The sequence below is a fragment of the Adiantum capillus-veneris genome, chromosome 18 (assembly GCF_014529385.1).
Source record: "Adiantum capillus-veneris isolate H3 chromosome 18, ASM1452938v2, whole genome shotgun sequence".
Classification (NCBI taxonomy): domain Eukaryota; kingdom Viridiplantae; phylum Streptophyta; class Polypodiopsida; order Polypodiales; family Pteridaceae; genus Adiantum; species Adiantum capillus-veneris.
In genome coordinates, this window is record NC_140948.1 from 132,374,029 (window position 1) to 132,382,462 (window position 8,434).

General features: G+C 44.7%; 1 long non-coding RNA gene across 4 annotated transcripts in view; it reads right to left on the minus strand.

Annotated features, from left to right (window-relative positions):
* The window catches only part of LOC147436444 (uncharacterized), a 33,891-nt gene extending 30,540 nt beyond the window's left edge, over nucleotides 1-3,351 (minus strand). The window contains exons 1-2 of one of the 4 annotated variants that reach the window (XR_015185188.1): nucleotides 3,150-3,351; nucleotides 2,978-3,074 (exon numbers count right to left, since the gene is read on the minus strand). This is a non-coding gene — a long non-coding RNA (uncharacterized LOC147436444). The remainder of the gene's footprint in view (nucleotides 1-2,977; nucleotides 3,075-3,149) is intronic. The other 3 variants (XR_015185187.1, XR_015185186.1, XR_015185185.1) reach the window with 3 other exon arrangements.
* Nucleotides 3,352-8,434: the final 5,083 nt, after the last annotated feature.

Sequence of the window (8,434 nt, forward strand, 5' to 3'; positions counted from 1 at the left end):
TTTGTGAGTCTATTCGTAGATTGTGCATGCCCAGTCACTTAGTGTAGATGCATATCCTCAGGTTGCACACAGCATGATCAGAAGGATTCCTGTCAAAATCTATCAAAATCCTTCAGTAGAATTTTCCAGTGCATTTAGCCTATTTTACTTATTTTTGACATTTTTCACTTATTATTTTTAACTGACTTTTGTTGGAAAGTAGGTAGGGCAAATTGAGTAAGTTTGTATATAAGCAAACCTAGACTAGCACTAAATGGCAGAAGAGGCAACAAGAGCCAAGCTCAACAGGCAACTTCTCCAACAAGAACTTGGTGGATTTCCTCCGAGCAAAGACCATCCCCCACCTAGCGTTTCTGGAGTGCATCAGCCACCTAGCGTTTCTGGAGTGCATCAACCTTGGCGTTTTCCATCAGACACAAGCCACAGTACCCCTTGCCCTAGCGTTTTGTATCAGCCCGGAAAGACCACCACGCTAGCGTTTTTGGAGACACATCAACCTAACGTTTTTGCAGACCACAGCGTTTGCAGATTTACAGCCTTTGCAACCTCAAAATGCAGCGTTTTTCAGCCATGAAGAACCTGCAGTTTTTAGCCCCAAACGAGTAGCAGATTCATCCCTAAACCTGCAGATTTTCAGCGACAAAGATCATCATAAAACAGCCCCCAAAATCAGCGTTTTTCGGCAACAACAGATTTCAGCCCATAGCGTTTTTGGACAGCAGATACTCACTTGCAGATTTCAGCCTTTAGACCAGTGTCGTCATCGTCAACATAGCCTAGACTTGCATCAGTCTCATGGATCCCGTTTGTACCAGTTTGTGCAATCAATAGTAGACCACTCTCACCGACAAGAGTGGGGCCTTTGAAGGAGGGTTTTACAACGTCTCTGATGTCGTATCTCTCTTCTCTCTCTATCTCTCAGTCTCATACACTTGCACGCACAGTGTCCATTCACTTTGTTGTGATCATAGCATTCTCTCATTAAGAACGGAAGGCTCTCCCTTCGATAAGAAAAAAAGGAACCTTGAGCACAGTTCGGAGCACTCATCTTGAGCAAAGCGCAAACATTCATTATGCTGCACATAACATTGGGTGCTTGTACGAGACAATTTAGAGAGATTTCCCGCGAGGAATCTCGTCTAATTCAAGGGGCAAGTGACCCTACAAGTGCGAGAATTCGAGGGCTACCTAGAAAAGTGATCGGCACGCAGATCGGAGCGCAAAACAGAGAATTCAGCAAGCTGCAATTTCTCGCCAGGTTTTGCAAAGAGCTCTAAAGTGCGTGGAAAGTCAATGTTTCCTTGGGATTTTTTCCGTGGAGACTTCTACTGTGGTTATGTTGCCGAAATCGGGTTGGAGGAATTCCAGCCCGATAAAAGTGGAACAGCTTGTAGAAGTTTACAGGTTTTTCTCAAGTATATTAAGAATACAGAAATACCGAAAGAGGCACCAGTCTTTGGGGCCAACAGGGTGTCGTTGTCTGCTTGGTATCGCTCTAGCTACCAAGCCGTGGTTTGTCTTGAAGTGTTGAATTCCAATCATTTTGTGGCGTAGATTCCGCTGACGTGGCAGAGCGTACGGATTTCCGCAAAAAGCGAGCAGCTGTACGGAGACTTTGCTTTAGCGCTGGCTGGCTGAATTGGCAGCTTTTGGTTACGGTTGCTTTATTTTCAAAGAGCTTTTAAAAATTACCTGCTTTTGGGGCTCTGCTTTTGGGCATCCCCTGTAAATTATAAATAAGTGGGCAGGGCCCTCATAACTCAGAGCATCTGGACGCAGAGTCTGAGAGTGAGCGCCTACCTACTCTCTTGTACTTTGAACACAGATTAATATAAAAAGAAATACCGAAAGGGGCGCCAGTCTTTGGGGCCAACATCTCTAGGCACGGAGCTCCATCGGGCCGTGTCGAATCAATTGTGAACTGTGAACTGTTTTGAGTGAATCTTTGATGTGTCGCGGTAGAATCTTGTCTTTGAGTGTCCAAGTTTGTTACAATTTGCGGATCAGCCGCCATATACTCTGCTTCATGTGAGTGATGGCTCATGCTGGTTTTCTCGTGGAGACATATGGGCTGGCAATGTTGTCCATGTCCAGACCTGTTTGCACTACACCTTACATGTAGATAAAACTATTAGCCACTGTTTTGGGTTACTTACATGTAGATACAGTCCGGCGTATAGTTTGTGCCTTGCTCTGTCGGCTGGGTGTTCACACTGGCTTTGTCCCTTGGGGCGGGGCACATTTGATATGTTGCCAGATACTATACATGCTTTTGAGTCACATCTCCGCGAGCTCATTTCAACTAGATGCTTGGAAGTTATTGAGGGTGAGAGTTTCGATTCCATGGATACACTCAGTGGTATCTGGTCAGAGCTCATTCACACTCTCCGCAGTCAGTGACATACTTTAGTCGGCTCCACTAGGGCAGTGGAAGAGCACTGCCAGGCTTTCTTGAGATGGTGACTACGTTCCTTACAGTAATGTCACACGGCTGGATAACCTGGTACAATTCTCCACCACCCTGGTTCATCATAGAGGACTCCTACAGACCGGAGTCCTTGTACATATGTTTCGATGTGTACAGCTCCTTGAGTAATCGATCTTGCCTGATGAATGAAGAGCTCCTGGAGACCACTAGTCGCAACAATCTCCAAGATATTCGCAGTAAGGATGCAATGCTACACAAGTTCGTTAGTGCAGAATTGGGGGCTACATTGGGTGTGGTTGAGGCACTCACTAAATTAGTATCTTACATAGATGGCTTGTAGGAGCTTCCAGGTCATCGTTATGTAAGATTGGCCCTCAAGTCATCTGGATACCTAGCAATGGGAGGAGACTCTACATGTTGGTTTACTCTCAGGTGTGCTGTTATCAATCCCAAAGACGTGATCAATTGGAAACTGTGAGGGTGCATTGCAGCCATAGATGTACAAGGTAAACGCGTGGACACAGAAAGAAAGAAGGAAAAGAGATGTACCGATTGGTGTAAGGGCTTTTGTTGGAGACGATGGCGACCAAAGATGCCAGCAGACCCACAGCTGCGAATCCCAGGGTGATGATGAAGAAGAGAATGCCTGCATCCATATTTTCCTTGATGAGCACCAACAAAATTTAGACAAAACACCTGATGTAATAAACAATCTCTTTACTTGATGAGCCAAAGGCTCACGCGAGGCTTGCTTATCCCTAAGCCTGACCATGGAAGGTACGGACGCTCAGAGTATGACAGGCAGCAGCGGAGAGAGAGAGAGAGAGAGAGGCGCAGCAGGAGAGAGAACACGCAGTTGACCGTCAGCTAACGGGCATAGTTGGTGTAGGCTAACTATGCTTTTTTTTTTTGGCATAATTAAACAACTAAACCAGTGAAAAGCTGCTTGTGTCAGAGTTGATGGGGCGTACCTAAGCCTCGCGTGACCATCGCCTGACAAGTAAAAATAAGGGAAAATTACCAAAATACTCCTTTAATTTGTGGAAATTTCCAAAATACCCTTCAAATTTCAAAAATTTTCAAAATACCCTCAACATTTTATCATAAATTTCCAAAATGCCCTTCAAATTTTTCAAAATTCCCAAAATACCTCTGGTTGTGAAATTAAATTTCTTCAAAGATTAAAATATTTGTAGCTTTTCATAAGAAGACTCATTGCTTATCATATAAGATGCTAAATCCAAAATTTGAGTTGATTATGTAGGTTATGAAGATGAATTGTTTCATTATCTTTAGACATAATTGCCTTTTTTTGCGAGGTAATTTGTGACAAGTCACAAATTACATTCTAAGCACGCAAAGCGAATCTCAATTGTCAAAAAGGAGTAAAGATAAAAAAATCTTGAACTATCCAACCAAAATAGATACAAAGCTATTTTGGGAATTTTTGAAATTTGAGGGATATTTTAGGAATTCCCACAAATTAGAGGGGTATTTTGGTAATTTTTCCTGAAAATAAAGCATGCTATTGTAGTGTACACTGGAATAAGACCAAATTGAGTGTCTCCTCTCTATGAGAGTGAACCTCCTTATATTATGGAAGAGATTGGTTACAACCATAACGTGTTCGACCACACTAGGTGGCCAAACTCTACCTGCACAACCACACACCACACCTCCCCCCTTAGGGAGAAAAAGATGGACATCTTTTTAAAGTTTTGGACTGAGAAAGAACTCGATACAAAGGGATCAACTCCAACGCCTCATCCGGAGGGAGTGATCATACAACGGCTTCGGGGCTAAGGGACTAAGCTTGGGGGCTAGACTCGTCATCATGCCGACATCAAGGCATGGAACTCATATATCTCGCTCATGCAAACATTAGGTCGCTATCCCAATGAAATGGACAAGACGAGGAAGGACTGACTGAGGATTGGGACATGCATCTCTTCCCGAAGGAGCTTGGTGTGATGGTAACGGTTATTCAACAAAAAACTAGATTGCGAAAGAAACCAAAGATGAAAAGACTACCACTAAACACAATGAAAACTGAAACTTCCAAGAACTGAAATCATTAGCAAAAGACACCTCTGCAACTTGGTTGCAGTAACTCCCTTTGTCAGCGCAATATGAGTGCATTGCATGTTGCACTTGGACCCTAACGAGCAACACGGGACTAGCAGCGCACGAATGGAGAACATTATTGTCTGGATCCCCTTCACTGCCGTCGACATCATTGTCGTCGATGGAACAAACGGAGCACAAGCTACTGCTTCCACATAGAAGACCAAGATGGGGGGCTGTCTCCCGCTCCATGAGAATTGGTCGACTCTACTTGACGTGTGCTTCGGGCTTGCTGTCGGGCTTGTTGCTGATAATACTGCTACTGGCAGGTCTGTTGGTTGGAGTACAAATCCCTCTAAGATCTCCGGCTTTGTATCCATGAACATTGTAGTCGATGCAGGAACTACTTTGTTTCCGCCAAACATTATCGCTGTGGGCATCTCTCCGATGCCGAGACAGGAGCTTTTCCGCCCCATGGTTGCTTTTCTACAAATTAATGGCAAGGTATGCCTGCTTGGCGATTGAAAAGCGAGCATAAGATCGCATAAGATCTTGCAACAACCTTGGGAATGCAACACAGGGCGCTTAGAGCGATTGCGAGAGTCTTTTGTTGTTGCCAAGAAGCTTTCCTAGCAAGGGACAGAACTACTGTCAAGGGCGAAGACAACCACAACAGCAACGATGAGCACTCTACTGCTTCAAGATAGCGTTGCGAGGCTTCAACCAGTGCAAGGCTCATGTGGTGTGTGGTGTATAGGAAGAGCAAGAAAACAAAGCTATGCAGCTTATGAAGGCAAACGTTAGGAGAAAATCTGAAGGGCTGATGAAGCTCTAACGAAAAGCAGCAGTCGCATCTTCAAAGAGTTTCGCCTTCATGGAAGGAATTTCCTGAAAGAGTTCCTTCTCCATTTGTGTGGTTTTGAAATGCTTCTTGACAACCTTGGGGTTGTGTTTCCTACTAGATAGCACCTTGATCGGAGCCCTCAGCAAGTGCAGGTTCGAAAGGCCACGTTTTTGCTGCGGCTCGATTCTGGCTATGGTAGAGAGAATGTGGACGAGATACCAACTGCTGCAGCTCAATACCTTTAGCACTACCAGGTGAAAAGAACGAACGTGAAGGGAGAGGTGTTCTCTTGCTGCCAAAGAAGGAGCTTCCAATAGCTTCGTACGTACAAGAAAGAACGTGTACGAGAACTCTCTCTCTCTCTCTCTCTCTCTCTCTCTCTCTCTCTCCCCCGTGTCAAGTATCATTGTCGCAGGGATTCCCCAAGAAAATAAAGAAAAGGTTTCTAACCAATCTATGCCCGTCAACTCCACCAATGTAGTGTACACTGGAATAAAACCAAATTGAGTGTCTCCTCTCTATGAGAGTAAACCTCCTTATATTATGGAAGAGAGTTGGTTACAACCATAACGTGTCCGACCACACTAGGTGGCCAGACTCTACCAGCACGACCACACACCACACTATCCAAAGCAATTAGAGATAATGATACATAAAAAAAAAAAGTGAGTCGCAGCTTTGGAAATAACACAGAATCATCGACGACCGGCATTGCGGAGGTGGACTAAGCCAACAAAGGGTGGGAAAGCAAGCTCGACTTGGGGAATCAAGGTCGATGTGCAGTAAAAGAGATGACAAAAAGCAAGTGGAGGGCGGCCTTAGCAGCAGCGACAGTAGAAGAAGGCTGGGGTGGCCAAGTTTAGGGATCATACCCCCAAAGACTAACGATTGAGCGATTTCAAGGGTCGTCTGTAGAACGACCGTATGCAAAAGAGAGGATCGGTGCTCTTATAGAGAGAGAAAGAGCTGCAGAAGGTTGACGATAGTGACGAGAGAAGGAGGTCGATGTGCAAAAGTTGACGAGGGCGCAGCGTTTTGGGAGGGAGGCAAGCTCTTGGAAGAGGGGATGAGCTAGAGCAGAAGAAAGAGAGTCAAAGAGGCTTGGCCTTTGCAATGCAGCGAGCCGAGTGCAAGAGAGCACGGAGCTTGGGAAGCGGGCAAAAATGGACCAGTGGGTGATGTGCAGAGCTATTAAGAAGGAAAAGAGCGTTGAGCTACAACGTTTTTCTTGGAGAGTGGCGACTAGAGAAAAGCGTTGGCGAGCTCTTGGAAGGAGGGATGAGCTGCAATTAAACAGAGAAAAGGAATTGTTGAGCTCATTGCCTGCAGGGTAAAAATAGCGGGCAGTGCCTTGCAAATACGGAAGGTTGAGTCTGAGCGGATGTGTTGGTAATAAAGACAAGACGAGCAGCGTCGCTTGTAGAAGGGACGAGCCGATCAGAGTAGGAAAAAACAACAAGCGTTGGGAAATAGAGAGCGAGGAGCAAAGCTATTGCAAGGGAGATCAGGTAGAGCCGGGATAAAATTATCAAGCAAAAGGAGCGTTTTTTACTTGGTAAGCCTCGGTCACTTTTCTCAAACGAGGCCAAGCGATTGATCAGGATGATGCTGTTTTTTTTTTTCTTTCTTAAATCTTGATCGGCTTTATGATCACCTATCAACAGCATGAAAATCTTGTAGCCTACGTCGATTGACTATGGCTCACGTTGCCTATTGACTCCATGAAAAGCTCTCTTGCATACCCTTTTAATTAAACAGAAATGTTGATGATCCTTATAAATAAAACAGCTTCTCTTCGTTCTCCTCCGATAAGTCGTGAGAACAAGTCCTACGTGCTCCCTTCATGTAGGTCATGATCAACAATCCACGAGAACAAGTGGACATCTCTCTCTCTCTCTCTCTCTCTCTCTCTCTAGAGATGGAGACATCGTTCTCTTAGGAGACTTTAATGCCAGAACGGCCAACTCTCAAGCAGTATTCTATGATACTTCTGAGGAAATGCTCAGAGAAGTGGATCTATTACAGAGGGGGCTCACTAGAAACTCAAAGGATAAAGAACACACTGAATATGGGAGACATCTCATGGAGATGGCAACTATACATGGTTTGGCCATACTTAATGGTCTAGAGAATTTCCCTTTATTTGGGGGATTCACATGCTTCCCGCACAGGCATGGGGCCAATACTGTGGATTATGTCATGACTTCACCAAGCTTTATTTCTAGTATCGAGGACTTTAAGGTGGGACCCAGATCGGTTGGGATTGCAGTGGATCATGCTCTCTTGACCCTATCAATCTCCTTCCAATACAATGCCTCTCAAGCACAAAGGAAGAAGACACACACAAGATATACTTTCATGCCAGAGACTGATTCAGTCTATGTGGAAAGATCTATAATAGGATGTGGGCAGCCGAGCCAGTATATATTGTAGAGGAGATTACTTCTAAGTTAACAGAGATGCTACATGGAGCAGCACAAGAGGCATACCCACATACTCAACCTAATCAGAAGAGAGGATCTGGGAACATGCCTCAAAACAGTTGGTATGACGAGGAATGCAGAGAGACGAGAACCCAGGTCCAGAAAGAGCTTACACTTGGGATCATCACATATAAGCAGTCTCGGATTGCTCTTCGGCGTATAGTACGTCACAAGAAAAGGGCATTCTTAGCCAAACTGGAGAAGGATTTATATTAGCTCTTCTTGAGTCAGGACTCACATGAGGCCTGTCGTTTATTTCACGAGCACTCACCGCCTCCGACAATTACTTCTCCTGAGATTTGGGGTCAATATGTAACATCATTATATATGGTATCTGGACAGCCTCCATTACCGTATCCGCTAGAGCCATGCCCTACTACTAGTACTTTCTTTACTACAGAAATGGTAAAAAAATCCATTGACAAGATGAAGACAAGAAGAGCATATGATCATGATGGTTTAGTAGCAGAACATTTGATCCATGCCAGGGATCTACTTTCAGAAGTCCTTGCTCGTCTGTTTAATCGGGTCATGTGTACGTGAAGAATTGCCTGAATCCTGGAAATTATCTACTATCGTACCTATTTTCAAATCAGGGGATCCTATGATACCTGG